At 41.0% G+C, this 27,389-nt stretch overlaps 1 protein-coding gene across 1 annotated transcript in view; it reads left to right on the forward strand.

The window, feature by feature from the left end:
• The window catches only part of LOC122552886 (coiled-coil domain-containing protein 85A), a 765,857-nt gene that overhangs the window by 472,492 nt on the left and 265,976 nt on the right, over positions 1-27,389 (forward strand). The gene's annotated exons all lie outside the window — the stretch shown is intronic.

Raw genomic sequence — 27,389 nt, forward strand, 5'->3', positions numbered from 1 at the left:
CGGGATTGGATGAGTTGGGGCGGGGGGTGTGATGGACGGGGATGGGGGCAGGGGAGTTGGGGACAGAGTTGGGTGCCATGTTGGACAGGTTTGGGGGGATGTGGGGGCCGTGCTGGGCTGGGGCAGGTGTTGGAGATGGGGACTCTCGCGCTGTGTGCTGCTGCTGTCTCTTAAACAGACAGCAGACTTTAAAACTCTGAGCCCCTGAGGAAAGGCATTTAATCGATTAACTGAATAATCAATTATCCGAACGAAGTAGTGCTCGCTCATCACATTTGGATAATTGAGGTTCTCCTGTATTTTGGAAAAGATAAACTGCTTTCTTCAGATTTACAGTGAGTTTTGACTGCAGAGAACAGAGAGATTGCTCCGAAGCAGGGGAAGAACAGATTGTTGCTCTCATTGTAACTTGTTCCCAGTTGCAAGCAGTTCAGTTACCTGAGAACCAATCATACAGTTGTTAGCAGGCAAAAAAAATTCTGTTATTGATAATTGGTCACGTGTCCACAGCCAATCAACTTCTTGTTGCTAACACTCTGCTTATGGGTCCAAATAATCTGCAACTGAAACTTCAATTACTACTTGTTCAAACTGTTCTTTTTACATGATGGTTGGTATGAGTATCGACTTACTTGTTTTAAGAACATTCAGCCACCTCTTAAACACTGTTTTGAAATAACACTTTCTAATTTCAGTCCACAGTTTCTTTTGAAAACACCAAATAAAAAAAAGATATTTTACAAAGTCAGACTGAAGGATACTGTACGTTCTGATGGCAACTCAGCAATATTTCTAATTGTGATTTTCCATACTTTATAATCTTAAAAATCGATTAAATCTAACAGGTCTGCACTCAGCAACAAATTTTAAGCTTATTGTTGCTGAACTTCATTCTTCAATTTCCTTTCCATTGCAACATTCTTGTATAAATGGATCTTTATCTGGGACAATGTGATTGACCAGGATGAACACCTATTGTTGTGCTCACTGATTTATTGTCATTTTACCATAAATATGTGATGATTTTGAGAGGTGTTCATCAAAAAGCAAACAAATGTGAACTAAACATCCTTAAACAATTAAGGAAGACATTGGTAGACATACCACAGTGCAGTGAAGCTATCACTGACCAATATTCCTGACGCCCAGGCTAGTCTTCTGAAGACCTGAGTTCAAATCTCACTATAGCAGCTGGTGGAATTTAAATTCAGTTAATAAAATCGGAAATTGAAAGCTAGCCTCAGTAATAGTGACAAAGAAACAGTTGATTACTTATTCCAAATCTCATCTGGTTCACTAATGTCCTCTAGGAAGGAGATTTGCTGTCCTCAACTTGTTGGCTTAAGTGTGACCCTAGATAAATCCATGATTGACTCTTAAATGACCCAGGAAGCCACTCCATTCGAGGACAATTAGGAATGTTAGCCTTGCTGGCAATACCTACATCACATGAAAGAATAAAGAAAATTAATGCATTCTTGGAAAGACCAAAGAAAATCAATTATTCACTTCTAACTGACCTAAAGATGTACTGAGCAGATATTAAACCTATAGAGCCAAATGAACAAGCCAAATTAAACAGCAGCAGAATATTGGATTGAGATTTACGTTGTATAGTACTTCCATTCTTATTAGAGAGTGTGTTGCCCCATTTAAAGGGACACATTAATTTGTTTGGTGTAAGAAACACGTGAAAGCTACAATATTCCTGTCTTATATTTTTTGATCGGAGGAGTATTATTTGCCACCACCTGTTATTGGAAATACGTCGGAAAATATAATGCCCATTTTCATGTTTTTAACTTTACCAACATTAGTCTAGTGTGGACCTAGAAATGTAATGCCCATCATCATCATTATCCCTATTACATATAAATAAAAAGTACAATTTAATGCAAGTGCTATATGCATCTGTTGATAAACTATATTTAAGGGATTAGTCAAATGCTTACCACATAGTATATTGAATCAGGTTTTGATCCTGAAGTTGCAAAGCACTCAGACAGCCTATTTTTGCCTGCTTGTTCACAAGTTATTTGGACCTGTCACTTGTGAAGTAACTTCAATGTGCGTCTGCTTATGATTCTCATCAAAAGTGTGTACATAGAGCAAGTGTATGAATGCTATGGGAACATGACAACAGTAAGATGTGATCATTTTGCCTATTGATTACTTCATGGTTGAATACTTCTTACTTTATTGAGAATTACTTTTAATAAAAGAAACTACCTTTGATGAAGTTTCAATGAATTAGAAAAGAAAGATCATGCATTTCTGTCTTTTGCCAGGATTCCTAATTTTAGGTCGATAAGAGAAAAACTATTGAGTTGCATTTGACGAGTTTGATTTTAATTTTGAGAGTACGATTAGTTTGTTAAATGTAGTATATGCTTACATTATTATTTAATTTCAAGCCACAGGGTTTTTAAATTGATGGCTTCAGTTGTTAATCTCCATCATTGTTTTGCCAATTGCTTTAGAGTTGACACTTTTTTTTACAAATGAGTTTTGTTTGTAGGCTTTTCATAGTTAGTTTTCTTTTGCATGTTACTTCATTGTGGGGATATTTTACCATAAATATACTGTAGTTTCCTTTTACTTTCATTGCACAATTCTAGATTTTCTTTGTTTTTGTGAAAGTTGATATGTCTATATTTCTCAAAATCTTCCAATACCAGTTTCGGTTGTAGTATCAAACATAATCCTGACATTCTTTTCTGCTGTTTTGTTGAAATTACTTGTTTTCTTCAGCACACACCTTACAGGATTCATTTTGCTTGCATTCCTTTGTTTATTTTACACAATTGATCTCTTATCACAAATTATCTCTTATACCCGATTAGTTTATTAAGCATTGTAAACCTATTTTACCAAATAATAAATGTTGTAAGCATGTTAGTTCATAAACTGGCACATTTTATTTTCAACATTTAAATGCAGGGTTGACTAAAGGCAAAAGCTGGAGAGCCTCCAGGACAATATTGTGTTTGAAATCCACCTCCTGTTCTCAATATTCCACTACAGCCTTTCCCTCAATTTAGCTCTTTTCAATTTTGAATCCTCTCCCATGCCCTCCTGCCCTTACTCAATGCTCTCCCTCTGGTCCAAATCAATAGCAAAGCCTTTCACCATCTCTGAAACTCCCTTGCTAAGATCCTTAAGTTTGGAATTTCATGCTCAGTACACAACTCATACCAATTTAGCAATTATTTCTAACTCTTTCACAAAAGCCTCACACATTCACTCTGTTTCCACCCTTGTGCAATTCATTGGGTTTTATTTACATTAACAATTTATCATAAATAACAATTGTTACTTTGTCATACAAGCATATAATTCTAATTAAAACCAGATTGTCACTTTTGCTTTTGCAGTCTTTCCATGCTGGTCAGAGTTATGCCACTGAACACTTTGATACTATGTTAATCAATGTTCTAATTACTTCCATTACTGTACTATGTCACAAGAGAAATTTGTAGTCAATCTATATTAGCATTGCAAATCACTCACCTTTGCATCTTACAGCTTTGCAAAAAGAATTAGCACCATGTATTGTGTCTATCCACATTAATGTAACATGATTGCTTTTAATCCAGTAAATTCATCAAACAATATGGATTATACTTAGTTTTTGTGAGGAACAATAGTTTCGGTCACAAGTTTATCAAGAAAGTATCTATTTTATTATTTTTTTATATGTCATTTGGCAGTATTACTGACAGCTTCTTGCCCAGGTTGCAGAGAGTATATATTGCAGGCTGGAACGGAAATGAAAATTTCAATGTCCTCGTTTTGGTGAAAATTTACTGTTACTCCGGCTCCTCCATGAGGAGATGCCTGGCAAATTTGAAACAGTTTTTTTTCCCCAGAAAGTGGCCAATCCATTCAATTCAGATACAAGCATTCTGATGGTGGATCATCCCACAGCAGTATCTAAAAAGCAGAATCCATACAAAGTATTCACTCACTGTCTCAAACCATTTGGTTTGTTTTTCTCCTGAGAGGTCCAATCTACAGGAGAAGACAAAGACGTAGCAGTCGGGGAATTTCTGCTAAGAGTTGGTGATTACTAAATTATGTCTGTCTTATTAGGGTTATGCATTTTAGGAGGATAAAATTGCTAAATGTGTCACTTTTAATGTTTTTGCTGCAATCTTGTATCTTCACTTCAACTGCAAGTATCTACTGCATAACAGAATTGATACAATGCTGCCTTTGCATTGTCCACCTGAAAATCAAGACAGAAGTGTACTATAAGAGAATAAAACAAAGAACTGCAGATGCTGGAGATCTGAAACAAAAAAATCCAAAAATTGATTGAGAACAGCAGATCTGGTAGAAACTGTTCTGAAGATGAGTGACTGGATTCAAAATGTTAACTCTACACCTCCAAATCTGTTTTTCTCTTCACATGCTGCCAAACCTGCTGAGTTTCTCAAGCAATTTATGTTGTTTTGTCATCAGAGAGTATAATTGACTCTATTCTGGAAGTCAATTCCATAAAACCCTTCAGCTGTAAATAGGCTGACTTCCTCATATCTGTTAAATGTTTAGTTTAATCATCAGCATCAGGAAGACAGATTCAGGGCAACCTCAATTATCCAAATGACACGGGTGGGGAGTATTTTGTTCGGATAATCAAATGTTTGGATAATCAAAGGTTCGGTTAACACAGTTTACCCAAGCATTGGGATAATCTGAAATTCGGACAATTAATGTTCTGATGATCAAGGTTGTTTTGTATCATGATTCATGACATTGTCAATCCTCATAGATTGTCAATCATTGTCAATCCTCCTATGGCAATGCAATGCTGAAACTTCATATATCTTGCTCCATAATAACCAGCAATCTGTTACACAATACTGAAATCAACTCACAAATTGTAAAAGCTACAGGAGAAAAGAATGAACAGTTTCTACATTCACTGCTTAAGATGTACACCCATAATCTCTAGCAAGGCAAGAACACCATCTCAGAGGTCTTAAAGTCAACAATATATGTGCTGGTTCAACCAAGTTCATTACTGAAGGATGACTGAACACTGAATTGGTCACTGAGTCAGACCTGCTAGGCATCCATATCCCCACCACAAAAAATTGCTGGCAATATATGAAGATGGTAGACATCGAGATGGACAAGCTGTTCAGCCACAACGGTCATGATCTTTGGAAGGTGATTGGTGGCTGGCAGTGTTGAATTCGCGGCCTCAGTGTGGAATTGAACTCATGGCCTCAACATGGACTCAACTCCTGGCCTTGAGGTGAAGCCCAGCAAGGTGGGAGTTGGAAGGAGTGTTATTCTGAACTCTTATTTCTCCATTTTTCTAACTTATTGCTGAACTTTTTATTTCTTTATTTTCCTATTTTTTTCCTTCCCCAAGAATTTGTACTTAAGAATCTGTACTGAGGTACCTTGGTACTTAAGATGGCGCCATAAGTGGAGACATGTAAACTTTTCACTGTATTCATGTGAGTACATGCGATAATAAAACTAATTCTGATTCTAGAAACATAAAGTTCAGCTTCAATAGTAAACAGAATCTTACGTCCTCTTCACCCACAGTATTCAACTGCAGCAAATATACTTGGGACTGAGCATTGCAGAGTGGAACTCTGCCCCACCAAGCAAAATTCAACACAGAAGTCACAACTATGGCAGAAATGGTCTTCTCAGAAAATGGAAGGCTGCCAAAGAATACTTAAGAAGAATCAAACTTCTGAGTATAGGACCATTGAATTTCTGGAAAAACATCCTGTTTTGTGTTCAGAGACATACAGTAATCAGTATACATTTACTCTGCTGGTGCACAACATTCACTATGTTTGTTTCTGTTAATAAATGGAGAATAGGCTAGTGAATTTGTACACTTGAAAGAGAATGATCTTGATGCATAGAGCAGAACAGGAATAGCCTTGGATTGTTTAAGCACAAGTGCACTGGTAGTTATGCAGGAAAAGATTTGGATTCCCATGCTGATGTCAAGCAGTGTCTTTTGTCTGATATACTGTGCCACTAATACATACCATCTGGTAACCATGCTGCTTGCCCATAATATAGCTGTCAATTAACCATCACAGTTGACGGCAGAATTCACTGATCCAAGAACAAATGTTCAACCAATGGCATTGTTTCCATTGTCCTGCAGTGATTCTGACAATCTTTCACTTCGTTGATTCATATGCATAAAACATTACCATAACATCCTGGATTACTGCAACAACATTAATGTCAAAAAAAAAAATCCCTGTATGTGTAAGAGAATGCCAGAAAGGTTAGTTTGGACAGGAAGGGGAAAGTTAGAAAAGGTGAATGATAGCTGAACCAAAAGAGATTCCCAAGTTTTCTGAGACGGGGCGATGTATAAAGAATCAAGGGTTCTATGACAACAATGCAAACTTTAATTTATGTAGCATCAATCATGTAGGAAAACAAAGTTTGAGTTGAGGTCACATCAGATAGTAGGATGGACGAAAAGGCATTTTAAGTAGGTCTTAACAGAAAGGAGATAGGTAGAGAAGCAGAGAGGCTTAGGGACAGAAACCCGGGCCAAGGCAACACAATGAATGGCCACCAATGATAAAGTGGTGGAAGTAGGATATGTACAAGAGACTAGACTTATAACAACACAAAGATTAGTTGCAATTAGGGATGGGTAATACACATTGGCTTGGTCAGCAAAATCCACATTCCATGAATGAATAAGAAGAAAATCTCAAAGATTTGTAGGGCTGGAGGATGTTACAGAAATGAGACAAGACAAGATCGTGGAGAGATTTCAAAACAAGGTCAAATATTTTAAAATTGAGCCTGCCAGACTGGGAGCCAGTGTACATCAGTGAGGCCCCAGATGATAAGTGAATGAGATTTAAAGTTTAAATTCACTTTTTCAGAAGACAGTACTGGCTTTGCCTTTTCCAGGTCATTACTAGTGGATGGTATTTCCACCTCCCTGCTGTGCCCATCTGTTCCTGACATTTTTCTGTGAGTTGCTGTTACTTATGATGCACCATCAACCGCCAGGTAAATTTCTGCTGACAAGGGAGAGTCTGTCAGTGAAGAAAGAGCATCCCAATAGTGCTTCTGTTCGATAGAGGTTCAGTGACAGAAAAGAGTCTTTTTGAAAGGATTGCTTCCTTGTGAAGGTAGTTTAGACATGTTTTGGCAGGGCAGCATTGTGTCAGAATTTCTAGCAGTATGATCAAAATGCCATGGTATTGATGTCAGTTTTTGAACACTTATGAATCAGATTTGGAAGGACTCAATATGTGAAGGAACAGTAATATACCTGTGTTTGGATTCTGGTACATAGATTTTTAAGTTTTATGTCCCTTTCTTATCACTCTTTATCAGCAATAATCAGGAGTAATGATGCCAAACTTGTACCTGGAGATGATCAGCCCTTAATAGAACATATTCATATTCATGTGACTTTATATTTCTGGCCTGGAAGGGTTTTAAAATTAATTGACATTGAAGTTCTGTCTTGTAAGAAGTTGTCTAACATTGATTTCTTAAAAATTCTTCCCTTTTTAACTAAAAATAAGTAATGAAATCTGCATTTTGTTTTTCTGGGAATATTTATTAATTAAATAATTCTTGATGTATTCAGTATTACATCAAAGTAAGAGATAATGGAGAGATGGCACACAATAGATTTATATTTAATCAAAAATTTTACTTATGCATAGACTCAGTTCAAAACACCATAAATCAGTCAAGTGTTTTTTTAAAATTTAGCTCAATATTTCCTGGAAAAAAGTATTGGTGATTCCAGTTTTACTTATTCAAGCAAAATCCAGCCTCATAGTTGTTTTTAATTAATGTTTTACTGAGTCTGCCATTCATTTACAGCTGGCTTTAATAGGAGCTGCTGCAAAATGATAATTACTGCTGGTGTAGCACAGTACAATTTGTAGTCAGGAAATGGTAACATTACCCACATAGGATGAATTGCACAATTAATTGAATGTATGTAGCCAAAAACTGAAAATGATGTGAAGTCAAGCACTTGTTTGTATTTATTCATTTTTATACCTCACAAATTTCATCAGAACACCACCACCAATTTAAGCAGGAAAATTACAATCATTAAGCTGTAGTTCAGACCATTGTAAGATAATTGTCACGCTATGAATGTGACAGACTCCAATTTATGTTACCACGATAGCAATTAATCACATTTCTTCATCTCATCTCCCAAGGCACATACAGAATTTATTTATTTGCAAGAATAATAAATTTTCAGTTAAGAGACCCAATGTGATAGCACTTAATTAGAAAATATTACTGTACTTGTATCGGGGGATTGTATTTTGATGCAAACAATTTTGGCAGTTATGTATATTTTATTAGGACTGTTAGTAAGAATAGCTGAGTAGAGATCAGAATGTGTGTCTATTTTCATTTGTCACATCACCAAAATCATATCCTCTTCAATTGTCCATCATAGTGTTTCTGCCTTTATTGCTGTAAAGGCAGGATGTGGAGGAACCATTCCATTTTATTGCCTTTATCTTTTTGAAGTTGATGATGCAACTGTTGTTTTTCTTGTTGTTCCATTAGAGTTATGCTGGCAGATAGTAGAATATCTGAAGAATTTTGGGAAAGAGAATTTTATGTGAATCAAACCTATTAAGTGCTGTAGGTTATATTGGTGGAATAATATTTAATCCATTTCTGTGACCATTTTTTGCTATTTTGTGTAGGCATTAACTCATTTAGTTTTGAAGAGTCAATGCAGAGGTCTCAGTCTTGAATGCAGAGCAGAGAGGAATGCCTTTTAAATGCATTTAGCATTCATCCATTAATATTACCAACAGCACTTCTCAGGTTTCTATCTGTAATTGCACAGAATGCCTATCCTTGCCAAGTGAATCTGTAAAATGAGCAGAAAGATGATCGATAATTTCAACTTGTTTACCCTGCTTTTGCTTAGTGTCTTTTTCATTCTCATTTTCCGATGTTGCTCTCAAGGCAATTACATTAAACAAAATCAATTTATTAAGACACAGGAACGTAAGTTAATAATCACGGCAGCCACATAAGATGTTATTGCAATTGAAATGCATGCACGGTTGTGTCAGCTTTGTTGTCTGCATACTGTTTATAGTAAGATAGCAACTTAAATCAAGTAATTATTTGTATTTCACATGTAACATAAACTAGTGGCAGACATTCTACCTGTAAATGTTGAACTCCAGCCCAATTACATTGAATAATCTGATGTCAGTCTGATTCTGTGGCTATTTAAGGGATAATGTCCCAGACAATCTGATAGGAAGACACTTGTTGCAACAACGTAGCCTGGAGTTATGCATCAGAAACATACAGAAGTACTAATATGACTGACCATAGGAGGATTTCCCAGGATGTTCAAGCTTCCGGAGGGCAATTACCCAGTATTTGGAGTACTCGTAAAAAAAAATTCCATTCTGAGTTTGAGTCAGAGACTTAACTACGCTGTGGACTCACCTTGCTTAATAGTTACTCATGAAAAATTAGAGGTATTAAGACCAACTTGCCCACCCAAACCACGTTAACTACTGTTAGCAGGAGCCCTTAAGCTGTTTCTGAGCCATTCTTTGCCTGTTCTCTATCAGCAGGATCGAGAGTCCGGAAGATTGTGTTGCCTTTCTGGGGCTCGGGTTGAGGATATCTTATCTGGGCTTCAGAGAAACTTGGAATTGGAAAGTAAAGATCCAGTGGACGTGGTCCACATAAGTACCAATGACATAGATAAAACTAGGGCAGAGAATCTGCTCAGGGAATATGAATAACTAGGAGCTAAAGTAAAATGCAGAACCAAAAAGGTAATAATCTCTGGATTACGATCTGAGCCACAAGCTAATTGGCACAGGGTCAATAAGATTAAGCAGGTAAATATGTGGCTAAAAGATTAGTATGGGCGAAATGGGTTTGAATTCACGGGACACTGGCGCCAGTACTGGGGAAGAAGGGACCTGTTCCGATGGGATGGTCTTCATCTGAATCTTACTGGGACCAGACATCTTGCGAATTACATAACCACAGCTGTAGGCTGGGCTTTAAACTAAATTTGGGGGAGAGGGGAGGGTTCAGTTATAGGGGAATTTAGAAAACCTGAATTAAAGGAGGAGGTAAGAATGTGGAACTCAGGCGAGGTTATTAAAATTGACAACACAGACACAAATAGGACAGTGTTTGGAAAGGGTTAGTAGTCAAACTTCAAGCACACTGGACAAAAGAATGACAATGAGAAAAGAGGGATGGTTAATATAGGACTGAAGGTGTTTTATCTGAATGCACACAGTATAAGGAATAAAGTAAATACGTTTGTGGCACAGATCAAAATTGACAGGTTTGACATGGTGGACATTACAGAGACATGGGTCTATGGGAATTAGGATTGGGAACTGAATACTGTATTCAAGGCTGTGCATCCGATTGAAAAGTTAGGCAGGTGGGCAGAGGGGTGGGGTTGCCTTATTAGTAAGAAATGAAATGAAATTAATAGTAAGAAATAAAGTAGGGTCAGATGGTGTAGAATCTGTGTGGGTAGAATTGAGGAACCACAAAGGTAAAAAAAAATGTTTGGAGGCCTATATGTAAGTCCAACAAGTAGTCAGGAGCTAGGCGTAAGATACACGAGGAGATAAAAAAAGATGTGTAGGAAAGGCGAAGTTACAGTGATTATGGGCGCTTTCAATATGCAGATGGCCTGGGAAAATTAGATTGATATTGGATTGGAAGAAAAGAAACTTCAGAGAAACTTGGAGTTGGAGAGTAAAGATCCAGTGGACGTGGTCCACATAAGTACCAATGACATAGATAAACCGAGGGCAGAGACTCTGCTAAGGAATGTTTATGAGAAGGCTTTTTGGAGCAGCTTGTGGTGGAGCCCACTAGGGAGCAGGCAATTCTGGATTTAGTGTTACACAATGAGGTAGACTTGATAGGGAGTTTAAGGTGAAGGAACTCATAAGAGGCAGTAATCATAATATGATTGAATTTACTCCACAATTTGAGAAGGAGAAGAGAGAATCAGAGGTAATCATATTACAGCTGAATAAAGACAAGTACAGAGGCTTGAGGGAGGAGCTGGGCAGAATTGACTGGGAGAGGAGCCCAGCAGGAAAAACAGTGGAACAACAATGGCAGGAGTTTCTGGGAGTAATTCTGGAGACACAGCAGAGATTCATCCCAAGGAATCCCAGTGGTTAGCACTGCTGCCTCACAGCGCCAGAGACCCGGGTTCAATTCCCGCCTCAGGCAACTGACTGTGTGGAGTTTGCACATTCTCCCCGTGTCTGCGTGGGTTTCCTCCGGGTGCTCCGGTTTCCTCCCACATTCCAAAGATGTGCAGGTCAGGTGAATTGGCCGTACTAAATTGCCCGTAGTGTTAGGTAAGGGGTAAATGTAGGGGTATGGGTGGGTTGCGCTTCGGCGGGTCGGCGTGGACTTGTTGGGCCGAAGGGCCTGTTTCCACACTGTAATGTAATCTAATCTAATCTAATAAGAAACATGGTACAGGGTGGATAAGGCAAGCATGGCTGAGTAGGGAAGTCAAGGATAAAAGAGAAAGCATATAATGCGGCAAAGGGCAGTGGGAAACCAGAAGATTGGGAAGTTTACAAAGACCAACAGAGGATAGCAAAAAAAAATAAGAAGGGAGAACATTAAACATGAGGGCAAGCTAGCCAGTAATATAAAGAAAGACTGAAAGAGTTTCTTTAGATATATAAAGGGCAAAAGTGGACATTAGATCACTGGAAAATGACGCTGGAGAGATAATAGTGGGGAACAAGGAAATGGTTGAGTAACTAAATAATTACTTTGCATCAGTCTTCATGGTGGAAGACATGAGTAATTTCCCAAAAATTCAATAGAATGATGCGGCAGAGGTAAGTATGGTGGCCATCACCAAGGAGAAGTTGCTAGAAAAACTGAATGGCCTGAAGGTAGATAGATCACCTGGACCAGATGGACTACACCCCAGAGTTCTAAGAGAGATAGCTGAAGAGATAGTGGCGGCGTTAGTGATGATCTTTCAGGAATCATTAGAATCAGCGGAGGGTTTCATAGGATTGGAGTATCACTAACGTGACACCCCTGTTTAAAAAGGGAGTAAGGCAAAAGATGGAAAATTACAGATCAATTAGCCTAACCTCGGTTATGGGTAAGATCCTAGAATCCATTATGAAGGATGACATTTCTGAATACTTGGAATTGTATTGTAAAATAGGGCAAAGTCAGCATGGTTTCATCAAAGGGAGGTCATACCTGACAAGCCTGCTAGAATTCTTTGAGGAAATAATGAGCAGGTTAGATCAAGAAGAGCAAATAGATATTATCTACCTGGACTTCAAGAAGGTCTTTGACAAAGTGTGCAGAGGAGGCTACTGAGTAAGATAAGGGCCCATGGTGTCACAGGCAAGGTGCTGGCATGGATAGACGTTGGCTGTCCCCAGGAAGCAGAGAGTGCGGATAAAAGGGTTCTTCTCAGGGTGGCAGTCGGTGACGAGTGGTGTTCCTTAAGGCTCAGTGTCAGGACAACAACTTTTCACTTGATAAATTAACGCTCTAGATGAAGGAACTGAGGGCATTCTGGCTAAGTTTGTAGCTGATACAAAGATAAGTAGAGGGACAGGTAGCATTGAGAAGGCAGGGAAGCTGCAGAAGAATTTGGGCAGTTTAGGACAATCTGCAAAGAAATGGCATTTGGAGTACGATGTGGGAAAGTATAAGGTCATGCACTTTGGTAGGAAGAATAGAGACATGGACTATTTTCTAAATGGGGATAAAATTCGGAAGTCTGAAGTGCAAAGAGACTTGGGAGTTCTAGTTCAGGATTCTCTCAAGGTAAACTTGGAGGTTGAGTCAGTAGTTAGGGAAGTAAAGGCAATTATGGCATTTATTTTGAGAGGACTTGAATATAAAAGCAGGAATTTACTTCTGCACCTCTATAAGGCTCAGGTCAGACCATGTTTGGAATATTGTGCGCAGCTTTGGGCCCCATATCTCAGGAAGGATGTACTGGCCCTGGAAAATGTTCAGAGGAGGTTCACGAGAATTGTCCCAGGATGAAAAGCTTAACATATGAGGAACGTTTGAAGACTCTGGGTCTATAATCTCTGAAGTTTAGAGGGATGAGACTTCTTGAAATTGAAACATACAGAGTAATGGATGGCCTGAATAGAATGGATGTTGGGAAGATGTTTCCATTGGTAGGAGAAACTACGACCCAAGGGCACAACCTTAGAGTAAAGGGAACACCTTTTAGAACAGACATAAGAAGAATCTTCTTCAGCCAGAGAGTGGTGAATCTATGGAATTCACTGCCACAGAAGGCTGTGGAGGCCAGGTCATTGAGTGTATTTAAGACTGAGCTAGATAGATTCTTGATTGTCAAGGGGATCAAAGGTAAGAGGGATGGAGAATGGGGATGAGGACGTTATCAGCCATGATTGAATGGCAGAGCAGACTCGATGGGCTGAATGGCCTAATTTCTGCTCCTATGTCTTATGATCTTATGTTCGCCATTATATTTGAGATGTAATAAGATCAGTTAGCATTTGTGTCAAAGTTTGAGTCGGCCATGATTGGCTGCCAATAAATGTAAATATTTTTTGAACAGTTGCTCAGAAGCTATCTCCATATTTTAATATATAAATTTCTGTAATCTTTCTCAGCTGTTTTAATGCTATACAACATTTTTACTGAATTCTTCCAGATGATGTTGGGTTCCAATTCAGATTCCAGTACTGTCACCTCAAATTTGAAAGAATACACATTTATTTAGCATTTCTATTTCTTATTAAAGAGTTTTGTAAAGTAAATTGCCAAACCCATCATTTTATTTAGGATTTTAATGCACATGAACCCCAAAAAAGATTGATCTTTTCTCTCCACATTCAAACTTGGTTTTGTGAGAGGGAGTTTTGTGCTGAAAATTAGCAACCAGGATACATATGTACATTTATTGGCAGCCGAAGGGCCTGTTGCATTTATTGGCAGCCACAAAAAGACATTACCCACTCTCACTAGTATCTTTATATTTCGATGAAGAAGGATACCACTTCGACTGGGACAACACATCCATCCTAGGACAAGCCAAACAGAGACACGTGTGAGAATTCAAAGAAACATAGCATTCCAACTGGAACCCTCGCAACAAACACGTTGACTTGGATCACACTTACCACCCCATGAGAAAAAGAACAGGGAGTGACAAGACCAACCCAAGGAAACCTAAATGCATAAATAAAAAGTAGGCCATATCACCAGTGCTTCACCGGAGGCTCACTGATGATGTTACATAGTATGGTGACGAAACGTCTGAAAACAAGCCTTCCAGCTCAGCGAGCAAACTTATATCCAGAACCTCAACCTGAACTACAAATCTTCTCAAAACTCACTAGGGAAGGTGTGTTTGATTGTGGTATCCTGCTGGATGTGGCAGAAGTAATGGTGGAAGATTCTTTGAATCTGGAAACTAGTAGGGTGCAAACTGATTGCAAAGATTAGATTAGATTCTCTACATTATGCAAACAGGCCCTTCGGCCCAACAAGTCCACACTGGCCCTCTGAAGAATAACCCACCCAGACCCATTCCCTTAGTCTATATTTACCCTGACTAATGCACCTATCACTAGGGGCAATTTAGCTCAGCCAATTCGCCTAACTTGCACATCTTTGGGAAGAAACTGGAGCACCCGGAGGAAACCCACACAGACACGGGGAGAATGTGCAAACTCCACACAGACAGTTGTTCAAGGCAGGAATCGAACCCAGGTCCCTGGCACTGTGAGGCAGCAGTGCTAACCACTGAGCCACCGTGCTACTCAAAGGGAACCCTATCATTCCTTGGGGAAGGAGAGTGGGCAGTAATACAGATTGGCTGAGGGCCCCGTCAACTGAATTATCATTTTTTAAAAAAGAAGACATGTCTGAGACATGTAAAAGATGGCATCATTGAAACAGATGTGAAGGAGACAGAGAAATTTGGAGATGTGATGGAAGCCTTGAGGAGGTAGGGTGTAAGGCAGTGTAGTCAAGGTAACTGTGGGAGTCTTTGGGTTTGTAGTGGAGTATTAATGGACAGTCAATCCCCAGAGATTAAAAGACAGAAATCAAGGAATGGAAGGAGAGAAGGGAGTCACAGATGGACCAGTGACAGTGAAGTGATGGTCAGTTAGCTCAGTTGGCTGGATATCCTGCATTGAAAATATGTTGCTGGAAAAGCGCAACAGTTCAGGCAGCATCCAAGGAGCAGGAGAATCAACGTTTCGGGCATGAGCCCTTCTTCAGGAATGAGGAAAGTGTGTCCAGCAGGCTAAGATAAAAGGTAGGGAGGAGGGACTTGGGGGAGGGGCATTGGAAATGCGATAGGTGGAAGGAGGTCAAGGTGAGGGTGATAGGCCGGAGTGGGGGTGGGGACGGAAAGGTCAGGAAGAAGATTGCAGGTTAGGAAGGCGGTGCTGAGTTCGAGGGATTTGACTGAGGAAGGTGGGGGAGGGGAAATGAGGAAACTGAAGAAATCTGAGTTCATCCCTTGTGGTTGGAGGGTTCCTAGGTGGAAGATGAGGCGCTCTTCCTCCAACCGTCGTGTTGCTATGGTCTGGCGATGGAGGAGTCCAAGGGCCTGCATGTCCTTGGTGGAGTGGGAGGGGGAGTTGAAGTGTTGAGCCACGGGGTGGTTGGATTGGTTGGTCAGGGTGTCCCAGAGGTGTTCTCTGAAACGTTCCGCAAGTAGGCGGCCTGTCTCCCCAATATAGAGGAGGCCACATCGGGTGCAGCGGATGCAGTAAATGATGTGTGTGGAGGTGCAGGTGAATTTGTGGTGGATATGGAAGGATCCCTTGGGGCCTTGGAGGGAAGTAAGGGGGGAGGTGTGGGCGCAGGTTTTGCATTTCTTGCGGTTGCAGGGGAAGGTGCCGGGAGTGGAGGTTGGGTTGGTGGGGTGTGTGGACCTGACGACGGAGTCACGGAGGGAGTGGTCTTTTCGGAACGCTGATAGGGGAGGGGAGGGAAATATATCCCTGGTGGTGGGATCCGTTTGGAGGTGGCGGAAATGACGACGGATGATACGATGTATATGGAGGTTGGTGAGGTGGCAGGTGAGGACCAGTGGGGTTCTGTCCTGGTGGCGATTGGAGGGGCAGGGCTCAAGGATGGAGGAGCGGGAAGTGGAGGAGATGCGGTAGAGGGCATCGTCGATCACGTCTGGGGGGAGATTGCGGTCTTTGAAGAAGGAGGCCATTTGGGTTGTACGGTATTGGAACTGGTCCTCCTGGGAGCAGATGCGGCGGAGACGAAGGAATTGGGAATATGGGATGGCGTTTTTACAGGGGGCAGGGTGGGAGGAGGTGTAGTCTAGGAGCTGTGGGAGTCGGTCGGTTTATAGTAAATGTTCGTGTTGATTCGGTCGCCCGAGATAGAAATGGAAAGGTCTAGGAAGGGGAGGGAGGAGTCTGAGACGGTCCAGGTGAATTTGAGGTCGGGGTGGAAGGTGTTGGTAAAGTGGATGAACTGTTCAACCTCCTCGTGGGAGCACGAGGCAGCGCCAATACAGTCATCGATGTAGTGGAGGAAAAGGTGGGGGGTGGTGCCAGTGTAGCTGCGGAAGATGGACTGTTCCACATATCTTACGAAGCGGCAGGCATAGCTGGGGCCCCTGCGGGTGCCCATGGCTACTCCTTTGGTTTGGAGGAAGTGGGAGGATTGGAGAGAGAAGTTGTTCAGGGTGAGGACCAGTTCAGTCAGTCGAAGGAGGGTGTCAGTGGAAGGGTACTGGTTGGTACGGCGGGAAAGGAAGAAGTGGAGGGCTTTGAGTCCTTCGTGATGGGGAATGGAGGTGTACAGGGACTGGATGTCCATGTTGAAGATAAGGCGTTGGAGACCGGGGAAGCCAAAATCATGGAGGGTGTGGGTGTGAGTGGTGTTCCGAACGTAGGCGGGGAGTTCTTGGACTAAGGGGGACAGGACCGTGTCGAGGTATGCAGAGATGAGTTCGGTGGGGCAGGAGCAGGCTGAGACAATGGGACAGTCAGGTTTGTGGATTTTGGGCAGGAGGTAGAAACGGGCGGTGCGGGGTTGTGGGACTATGAGGTTGGATGCGGTGGATGGGAGATCCTCTGAGGTGATGAGGTTATGGATGGTCTGGGAGATGATGATTTGGTGGTGGGAGGTGGGGTCATGGTCAAGGGGGCAGTAGGAGGAGGTGTCCGCGAGCTGGCATTTAGCCCCAGCGGTATAAAGGTCGGTGCGCCAAACTACTACCGCGCCTCCCTTGTCTGCCGGTTTGATAGTGAGGTTGGGGTTGGAGCGGAGGGAGTGGAGGGCTGCAAGTTCCGCGGGTGAGAGGTTGAAGTGGGTGAGAGGGGTGGAGAGGTTGAGGCAGTTAATGTCGCTGCGGCAGTTGGCTATGAAGAGATCATCTCCCACCACCAAACCATCATCTCCCAGACCATACATAACCTCATCACCTCAGGGGATCTCCCATCCACCACCTCCAACCTCATAATCCCACAACCCCGCACCGCCCGTTTCTACCTCCTGCCCAAAATCCACAAACTTGACTGCCCCGGCAGACCCATTGTCTCAGCCTGCTCCTACCCCACCGAACTCATCTCTGCATACCTCGACACGGTCCTGTCCCCCTTAGTCCAAGAACTCCCCACCTACGTTCGGGACACCACCCACGCCCTCCACCTCCTCCATGATTTTCACTTCCCCGGTCTCCAACGCCTTATCTTCACCATGGACATCCAGTACCTGTACACCTCCATCCCCCATCACGAAGGACTCAAAGCCCTCCGCTTCTTCCTTTCCCGCCATACCAACCAGTACCCTTCCACTGACACTCTCCTTCGACTGACTGAACTGGTCCTCACCCTGAACAACTTCTCTTTCCAATCCTCCCACTTCCTCCAAACCAAAGGAGTAGCCATGGGCACCCGCATGGGCCCCAGCTATGCCTGCCACTTCGTAGGATATGTGGAACAGTCCATCTTCTGCAACTACACTGGCACCCCCCACCTTTTCCTCCACTCGATGACTGTATTGGCGCTGCCTCGTGCTCCCACGAGGAGGTTGAACAGTTCATCCACTTTACCAACACCTTCCACCCCGACCTCAAATTCATCTGGACCATCTCAGACTCCTCCCTCCCCTTCCTAGACCTTTCCATTTCTATCTCGGGCGACCGAATCAACACGGAAATTTACTATAAACCGACCGACTCCCACATCTACATGGACTCCCACCCTGCCCCCTGTAAAAACGCCATCCCATTCTCCCAATTCCTTCGTCTCTGCAGCATCTGCTCCCAGGAGGACCAGTTCCAATACCGTACAACCCAGATGGCCTTCTTCTTCAAAGACCGCAATCTCCCCCCAGACGTGATCGACGATGCCCTCTACCGCATCTCCTCCACTTCCCGCTCCTCCATCCTTGAGCCCTTCCCCTCCAATCGCCACCAGGACAGAACCCCACTGGTCCTCACCTGCCACCCCACCAACCTCCATATACATCGTATCATCCCTCGTCATTTCTGCCACCTCCAAACAGACCCCACCACCAGGGATATATTTGCCTCCCCTCCCCTATCAGTGTTCCAAAAAGACCACTCCCTCTGTGACTCCCTCGTCAGGTCCACACCCCCCACCAACCCAACCTCCACTCCCGGCACTTTCCCCCTGCAACCGCAAGAAATGCAAAACTTGCGCCCACACCTCCCCCCTTACTTCCCTCCAGGGCGGAGAAAGTGAGGTCTGCAGATGCTGGAGATCAAAGTTGAAACTTTATTGCTGGAACAGCACAGCAGGTCAGGCAGCATCCAGGGAACAGGAGATTCGACGTTTCGGGCACAGGCCCTTCTTCAGGAATGAGCAGAGAGTGTTCAGCAGGAGATTCCCTCGGGGCCCCAAGGGCTCCTTCCATATCTGCCACAAATTCACCTGCACCTCCACACACATCATTTGCTGCACCCGATGTGGCCTCCTCTATATTGGGGAGACAGGCCGTTTACTTGTGGAACGTTTCAGAGAACACTTCTGGAACACCCGGACCAACCAACCCAACCATCCCGTGGCTCAACACTTCAACTCCCCCTCCCACTCCACTAAGGACATGCAGGTTCTTGGACTCCCCCATCGCCAGACCATACCAATACGACGGTTGGAGGAAGAGCGCATCATCTTCCACCTAGGAACCCTCCAACCACAAGGGATGAACTCAGATTTCTTCAGTTTCCTCATTTTCCCTCCCCCCACCTTGTCTCAGTCAAATCCCTTGAACTCAGCACCACCTTCCTAACCTGCAATCTTCTTCCTGACCTCTCCGTCCCCAACCCCCACTCCGGCCTATCACCCTCACCTTGACCTCCTTCCACCTATCGCATTTCCAACGCCCCTCCCCCAAGTCCCTCCTTCCTACCCTTTATCTTAGCCTGCTGGACACACTTGCCTCATTCCTGAAGAAGGGCTCATGCCCGAAATGTTGATTCTCCTGCTCCTTGGATGCTGCCTGAACTGCTGCGCTTTTCCAGCAACATATTTTCAGCTCTGATCTCCAGCATCTGCAGTCCTCACTTTCTCCTGGATATCCTGCACTGGTTACCAGGAAGGAATCTCTTTTCAACCTTGCCTGAAGTGTAGTGACCCTCAAACCCTGAAACCACAACCAGTTATTTCTCTAATGAAATCATAGCTTTATGTTTTGGTAGAACTATAGCAACATTTTTATTCACTTGTGGGCGCCACTGGCTGACCAGTATTTATTGCATAGTTGCCCTTGATTAGGTAATGGTGAGCTACCTTCTCGAACCTTTATCTTGGTCAAGGTGAGAGAAAGATGGAAATTGGATGCAAAATTGAAGATTTTTTCTAATTCTGCACATAAATAGGAAGCAGCACTGATTACATCACCTACGTTATGGACAAAGAACTGTGGGTGAGGGTTTGAGTGGGACTGGAACAAATATTCCACATTTCCCACAAAGAGATTGGCATAGTGGGTAGACATAGCTGCACACTCCACTCGGAGAAAGTGAGATGAGTTAAAGGAGAAGTTATTCAAATTGAGATCGAACTCAGCCAGGGGGTGGTGAATGGAGACTATTCACATCTCTTTTCAAGGAAGAAGCAGAGAGTCTCAGACCAATGTGGAGGGGAATAGTTGTATAGAGGAACAGCACATATTCAGTAATGAAGAGTCAGCTTAGACCAGAAAACTGGAAATTGTGGAACCAGCATAAGGCATCAAAAGAATCTATTGGATTTAAAACATTAACTCTGTTTCTCTCTTGATAGATGCTACCAGTCCTGTGTTTCCCAAACACTTTCTCTTTTAAATGTCATGAGAATACATATACTTGGCTCCCTAATAAGGACTCAACCAGAGCATACATCCCAGTTGACTTTAAAGTCACAATCTTGCAAAAGAAGAAGCAGGAAACTGTTTGCAAGCTGCCTGTCTCAATAGAACCAGATCATGAGTCTCAATCCCTATGTTGATTTAAAAAAAAATCTCATACAAAATATTATGGAATTAGATCAACAAACATATTAAGTACTAAGTCATCAGAATTAATTCCCTTACTTTTGTAAATGTAATTTTCATAATCATAAACAGTGAACATGATTAGAAGCTCTACTGTACAGAGGCAAGTCTGTCCTTTGTTTAATATGCCCATCCCAAAGGATTTCAATAGAAGATAAATATAGAAATTAACTGAAAGGTTGTTAGGAGACTCCAAAAGATTGTCTAGGCCAAATCAGCCATTTGTGACTACTTTTGTGCTACTTAGGTAGAACAAAACACAAGCTTATTAAGATTAGAGTCCTAATGACACTGAAATTTTAAACCGTAAAACATTTCAATCATTGAACTTTATCATAAGCAGGTATAAAGAAGATAAATTAATCGCTTAAGAGGTGGTATATTGTTTAATTCAAAAATAAAGACAAGAGAGAATCAGGTTATGTGATATCTCTGAAGAACTAAATTACATTTATTTCAATGCAAAGGTCTTGCAGGTAAGGCTGATGAACTCAGGGCATGTTTAAGAATGTGGGATTGTAGGTTAGTAAGTTTGTAAATGACACCAAAATTGAATATATAGTAGACAATGAAGAAGGTTTTTTTAAGATTACAAAGGGATCTTGATTAAATGGGTCAATGGGCAGATGGTAGTTCAAACTGGGTAAATGTGAGATATTGTATTTTGGTACAACAAACAAAGATAGGGCTTATACAATTAATGGTAGGGCCTTGGGTAGTGTTGTAGAACAGAGGGACCTGGGAGTTCAGGTACATAGTTCTTTAAAATTTGCATCACAAATAGACAGTGTGGTTAAAAAGGTGTTTGCGATGCTTGTCTTCATTGTTCAGTCCTTTGAGTATAGGAGTTGGCAAGTCACGTGGCTGTACAGGACATTGGTGAGGCTTCTTCTGGAATACTATGTCCTGTTCTGATTGGCCAGTTATAGGAAGAATATTATTAAGCTGGAGAGGGTTCAGAAAAGATTTACCAGGATTTTGCTGGGTAAGGAAGGTTTGAGTTATAAAGAAAGGCTAGGACTTTTTCACTGGAATTAGGAGGTTTATCAAATTATGAGGGAGAAAAGATAAAGTTAATGGTGAGTGTCTTTTCCCTGAGATGGGGGATTTCAACACTAGTAGGCATGTTTTTAAGGTGTGAGGAGAAAGCTTTAAAAAGACATGAGAGGAAAATTTTTTACACAGAGGGTGGTTCGCGTGTGGAATAAACTTTCTGAGGATGTGGTTGTGGATGTGGGCTTAAAAATGTGTTGCTGGAAAAGCGCAGCAGGTCAGGCAGCATCCAAGGAGAAGGAGAATCGACGTTTCGGGCATAAGCCCTTCTTCAGGATGTGGATGTGGGTACAATTACAATGTTTAAAAGACATTTGGATAAGTAACATATGACCATCACATGTTAGGAGCAATGTTAAGTCTTGGAGAGAATCATAGGATCCCTACAATGTGGAAGCAGACCATTTAACTCATCAAATCCCCACTGACCCTCTGAAAAGCATCCTACCCAGATCCACCCCATCCCTATATCTTTGCATTTATCATGGCTAACCCACCTAGCCTGCACATCCCTGGACTAGGAAGAAACCAGAGCACCTGAACACAAGAAGAATGTGCAAACTCCACAGTCACCCGAGGTTGGAATCGAACCCACGTCTCTGACACTGTGCCACCTTAATACCCAAATATTACCAAGGTTACTGCATTTCTAATTTGAGAGCTAAGATGATAGAAATATGAAATTCAAATAAAATAAGTCAGAAATAATCAGCAGGTCAGCCAACATCTGAGCTGGAGAAGCAATGTTAATGTTTCAGGTGATGACTCTTAGAGACACTTTACTGTAGATGTCTCCACCATCTTACTGAATATGTCTCAATAGCAGATCAATAAGGTGAAATTCTGACTCAAAAACTTTAGCATTGTTTCACATTCAATCATATTTCTACCAGAAAGCATTTTGTGTTCCTAAGGTTTGTCACTTACAACGAGATTAATTCAAATAGATACCTGAAGCAAATGCTTATAAAATGAATTGGCTTTGTGCTGAAGGAAATATAATGTTCTCACTCTATTTGTAGAACTAAATTTGAATACTAAAAGCACGAAAAATCTGTGCTGTTCTGCTTATTATCCCAGCGCAATATTATAACAGCTTTTATCAAACAAAAGTGGGGAAAACAGAATGATAGCATTGTTACAGTGCCAATCAGCCCATTGTGCCTGCACTGGTTCTCTTCCCTAATGCCAAACTCCTGCCTTTTCCCCTTATCCCTATACATCATTTCAATCCAAATAATCAAGTTCCCTTTTGAATGTCTCAATTGAACCTGCCTCCACCACATTTTCAGTTGTTGGCTCCAATTATATTCAAATATGTTTGCAGATGTTACATTTAATGAATACTGGCTACTTGGATTTTCACAGACTTTCAATGGTAAAATGATGAAATTTGGGACTCTTCAGGTTGAGGGAAACTCAGTAGGGAACTGTTCTTCCACTTCCTTGACATCTGAGATTTAGTACCAGAAATGATTCCAGCTGGATTGTGTATTCACACAAATATGGGCTAGCACATTATTAGAGGGGAAAAAAAACTTGATGATATCAAGAGAATTTTTCTGTCTTTTACCTGCCAGAGAAATGGCTGGTGTTAGAGTGCAAGCAATAGCTGAGTTGAAGTCCCAACATGCCAAAGCTCACCCACCATTACAGCTAAAATGACATTTGCCTTTGAGATCTGACTTAATCACCTTTTTGAAATCTGATAGAAAGGAACCAAGAAAATCACTGTCATGAAAGCTGAAGTGTCCTGCTATCCTATCCATCAACTATCGTATGTTGAATAAAATAAACATTCACGTTATAATGGTGAACACCATCACAAAGCAATTCCTTGTTGAATATAACAAAGTCAGCGCTTGCTTTGGTGGGGGGTGGTGGTGGGGGCCTTGAAATGTCTTAATTTCTTGTTGTTAAAAAGTACTATCTATCATTTATGAAACATATGATCTTTTGAAATACATGTGGTAGAATTGCTTCGAAACAGAAACCATTAAAAGAATGGATACACCATTCTATGTCCAATGCATGTATGTATCAACATGGTATACTATCTTAGTAGTTGTAATTCATTCAAGAAATATGATCATTGCTGTGTGACTTTTATTGAAAAATGCATATAGACTAAGAAAACAGGATTTAAAAAGCATGCAATCATATCGTACTAAAAATTGATAAACAAATGCAGCAGGTGATGGGAAATGGTAAATGGAATATTAATGGAAGGGTAATAAATTATAGGCATGGAACATATATATATATTTGAAAATTTAAATACTTCATTGAGCTCTGAACCATGTAAACATTATTACCTGTCTGTCCTGCATTGTATGAGATTGAATTTAGTCACATTTCTCTGATCATAGAATTCCGACATTGCGGAAAGAGGCCATTCAGTCCATTGAGTCCGCACCGACTTTCAGAAGAGCATCTCATCCAGACCCAGACCATCACTCTATCCCGCAGCCTGAGTTGCCTTGATTGCTCTGGTCATGGCCGAAGCAGATCAGACATTGGGCCGATTACATCAGGGATTTTCAAATCTTTGTACAAATATTATTTCTTCTTGGCTGCAGAGGTTTGAGCTTTGTGAGTTGAAGAGTTTTTTTGTATAAGTGATGCTCAGGTCTAAGGTCAACCTGAGTGCGCATTTCTGTATTTTTTGCATCTACCGGATGATTTGAATGTGTGCGGTGCCAGGGTACCACATTGGGTATTTGGCCTAAGGATAGAAATCAGTGTAGATTAGCAGCAAGTCATTGATAAAGAGTGTCGACAAGGAATGACAACATTTTCTAGGCTGGCTGCTGCTGATTCTCAGATAGTTGAAAGTGAACTACAACTTGACAGGGATAATGCTGCTGTTGGGAAAATGCAATCACATCAGCATCAGAATTAATGTAATACCTTTGAATTAAATTTATTGTTGGCTTTGACTTTGAGTTAATGAGATAATCTGTATAGCAAGGATTATGTTGTATAATGCTTTGAAGTACTTTGGGAAAATCAGAGCATGTGAAAGGCACTATATCATAGAGTCTGTTTCCATTCTGTATGACTCTTTGATCCAGCCAGTCCATTTCTAACCATGTTCCCAAACTAAACTAGTCCCACCTGCCTGTGCTTGACCCAAATCCCTCCAAACCTTTCCTATTCAAGATTTGGAGGTGCCGGTGTTGGACTGGGGTGTACAAAGTTAAAAATCACACAACACCAGGTTATAGTCCAACAGGTTTAATTGGAAGCACACTAGCTTTTGGAGTGCCGCACAACCACCTGATGAAGGAGCAGCGCTCCGAAAGCTAGTGTGCTTCCAATTAAACCTGTTGGACTATAACCTGGTGTTGTGTGATTTTTAACTATCTTATTCAGGAGCTTGTGCAATTGTCTTTTAAATGTAGTAACTGTACTGCATCCACAATTTTCTCTGGCAGTTCATTCCAGACATGAACCATTCTCTGTGTAAAAAAAGTTGTCCCCATGTCCTTTTTTAAATCTTTCTTCTCTCATCTTAAAAACATGCCCCCTAGTTTAGAACTCTCCCTCCTTCAGGAAAAGACCTTTGTAATTCACTTATCTATGCCACTCATGATTTTATGAACCTCAATAAGATCACCCTACAACCTCCTATATTCCAGTGACAAAGTTCCAGTCTTTCCAGTCTATTTTTATACCTCAAACCCTCCGTTCACAGCAACATCCTGGTAAATCTTTTCTGAATCCTCTCCTGTTTAATAATTTCCTTACTATGACAGAGCGACCAGAACTGTACACAGTACTCCAGAAGAGACCTCACCAACATTCTGTACAACCTCAATTTGACATCCCAACTCCTACACTCAAATGTTTGACCAATGAAGAGAAGCACTCTAAATGCCTTCTTAACCAGCCTGTTTACCTGTGATGCGAATTTCAAAGAAGTATCTATCTGAACCTCTAGGTCTCCCTGTTCTACAATATTACTCAGGGTCCTATCGTTTATTGTGTAAGTCCTGTCTTTGTTTGTATTACCAAAATGCAATACCTCACAATTATCCAAATTAAACTCCATCTGCCACTCCTCAGCCCATTGACCCAATTGATCAAGATATCAATACAACTCATTCTTTCTTTAATACTTACCATGGCTGATGTTGAGCTTTTTTGGACTGTATCACAATAATCTACAAGACTTGTGGATAAAAATATTTCATGCATTCAATTCAGATGTAGGTGGTATGCTGGTTCGGCCTTATAGAATTCAACTTTATGAACAAGCTGCTATAAGAAATATTGAGAAAATCCTGCAATATTTATGTCACTTTGCAGACCTTTGAATTAAGAGCTGTCAGTCAACCAAGATCAAAGGTGTAGTTTAGCATTTACTGTTTAGGTCAAAGCAATCAGCAATTTTTTTTATTGGGGATGAGGTTATAACTCAAAGTCGAAAGTCACATTCAGTGGACGTAGTGTGAACAGTTGTGATGCCAACCGGAATGCTTTCCTCAGAGTAGGCCATCAGCAAATGATTCAACTTCCTCCAGGCTTTGAGCATCTATAACTGCTTTAAACAATATATAACCTGATTAGCTCACAAGACTTGCTTTTTACATCCTACCTAATTCTCAAAAGATAGAAAGTGTTCCAATTATTCTACATAAACATTTTGCCACAAAGCTGAAGTCAAGCTGCAGCCAAAGGAAAGTGGCTTTTCAATCATGCTTATTGAATCTATTTAAAAATGTAAAGATTACAACACAGCATTGTTATATGATTATTGTAAGAATGTATTAAGTTTTTAAAAGCTAATTAAGACTCTCATGATTTGTTAAAATCCAGTAAAATCAGCTGCAAGTCCAGTCAGAAGCTAATACGAAGCATATTAGTGTCCACAGGTGCACCCTCTTGATGTAATTACCTGGGCTCTTTCTTCGACAATTTACACTTGATTTTATCTTCCATGTTAACTATAACAAATTACACCCTCATTATGTTCGAATCTCAAGCATCTGGCCCATTTCAGCTGCTTTCTCTGTTAACGGCCTTGTCTATAAACATTTCTAGAGAGAAAACACTAGATTTTTTTTACATGTTCATTCAGAGATTCGGATTATTACTGGCTAGACCAGCATTTATTGCCCGTAACTAATTGCCCAGAGGACTGTTAATTATCTTTCTCACAGTACTCCAACCTTAGGAGGATAGTGGCAAAACACACATTTATTATTTGTTTTGTAGCAGGTATTAAAATATTTTAATAACTTGTGAATACAATGAAATGAAAGTAAGTGCTGGTTGTCATTTCCTTTTGCATTGCTTCATGTGCAAATATCAGACATTTCTTTGAAGAATATTTATACAAAGAATAGAGACGGAAAGAAACAAAAATGACGGAATAAAGTCAAGGATGTATGAAATCCTTCATGTCAGTTTGTAGCATCTCCTTAAACCACTGAGTAGATTGTGGCTTTGTAATTTGTCTACGGATATAAAGTATTCCTTACTATCGGGCACTTTTTCAAATGAACAACTTATCTTCAAATTCCAAAATAAATAATGAATTCCAATAATTAAATCTGCAAAATCTGTTTGATGTGGTATGTAATTGTGAATGACTGTCTCTCCATATGAACTGTCTTCTTGCTATAAGCCAGTAACTTTTTTCAACTCATTACTCATTGAGAAACTTATTATTAAAGCTAATGGTAGGTCATATAATCTCATTCAGTCATTGGAAAGGACTTGGGACAGTTATTTAGTCATTTTCATGCATGAAATTTTTAGGTTTATTAAGAATTTTTACCTTTTTTCAG

Source organism: Chiloscyllium plagiosum, unplaced genomic scaffold (genome assembly GCF_037043375.1).
Source record: "Chiloscyllium plagiosum isolate Xiang-an unplaced genomic scaffold, Cpla_swu_hap1 HiC_scaffold_10, whole genome shotgun sequence".
Lineage (NCBI taxonomy): Eukaryota > Metazoa > Chordata > Chondrichthyes > Orectolobiformes > Hemiscylliidae > Chiloscyllium > Chiloscyllium plagiosum.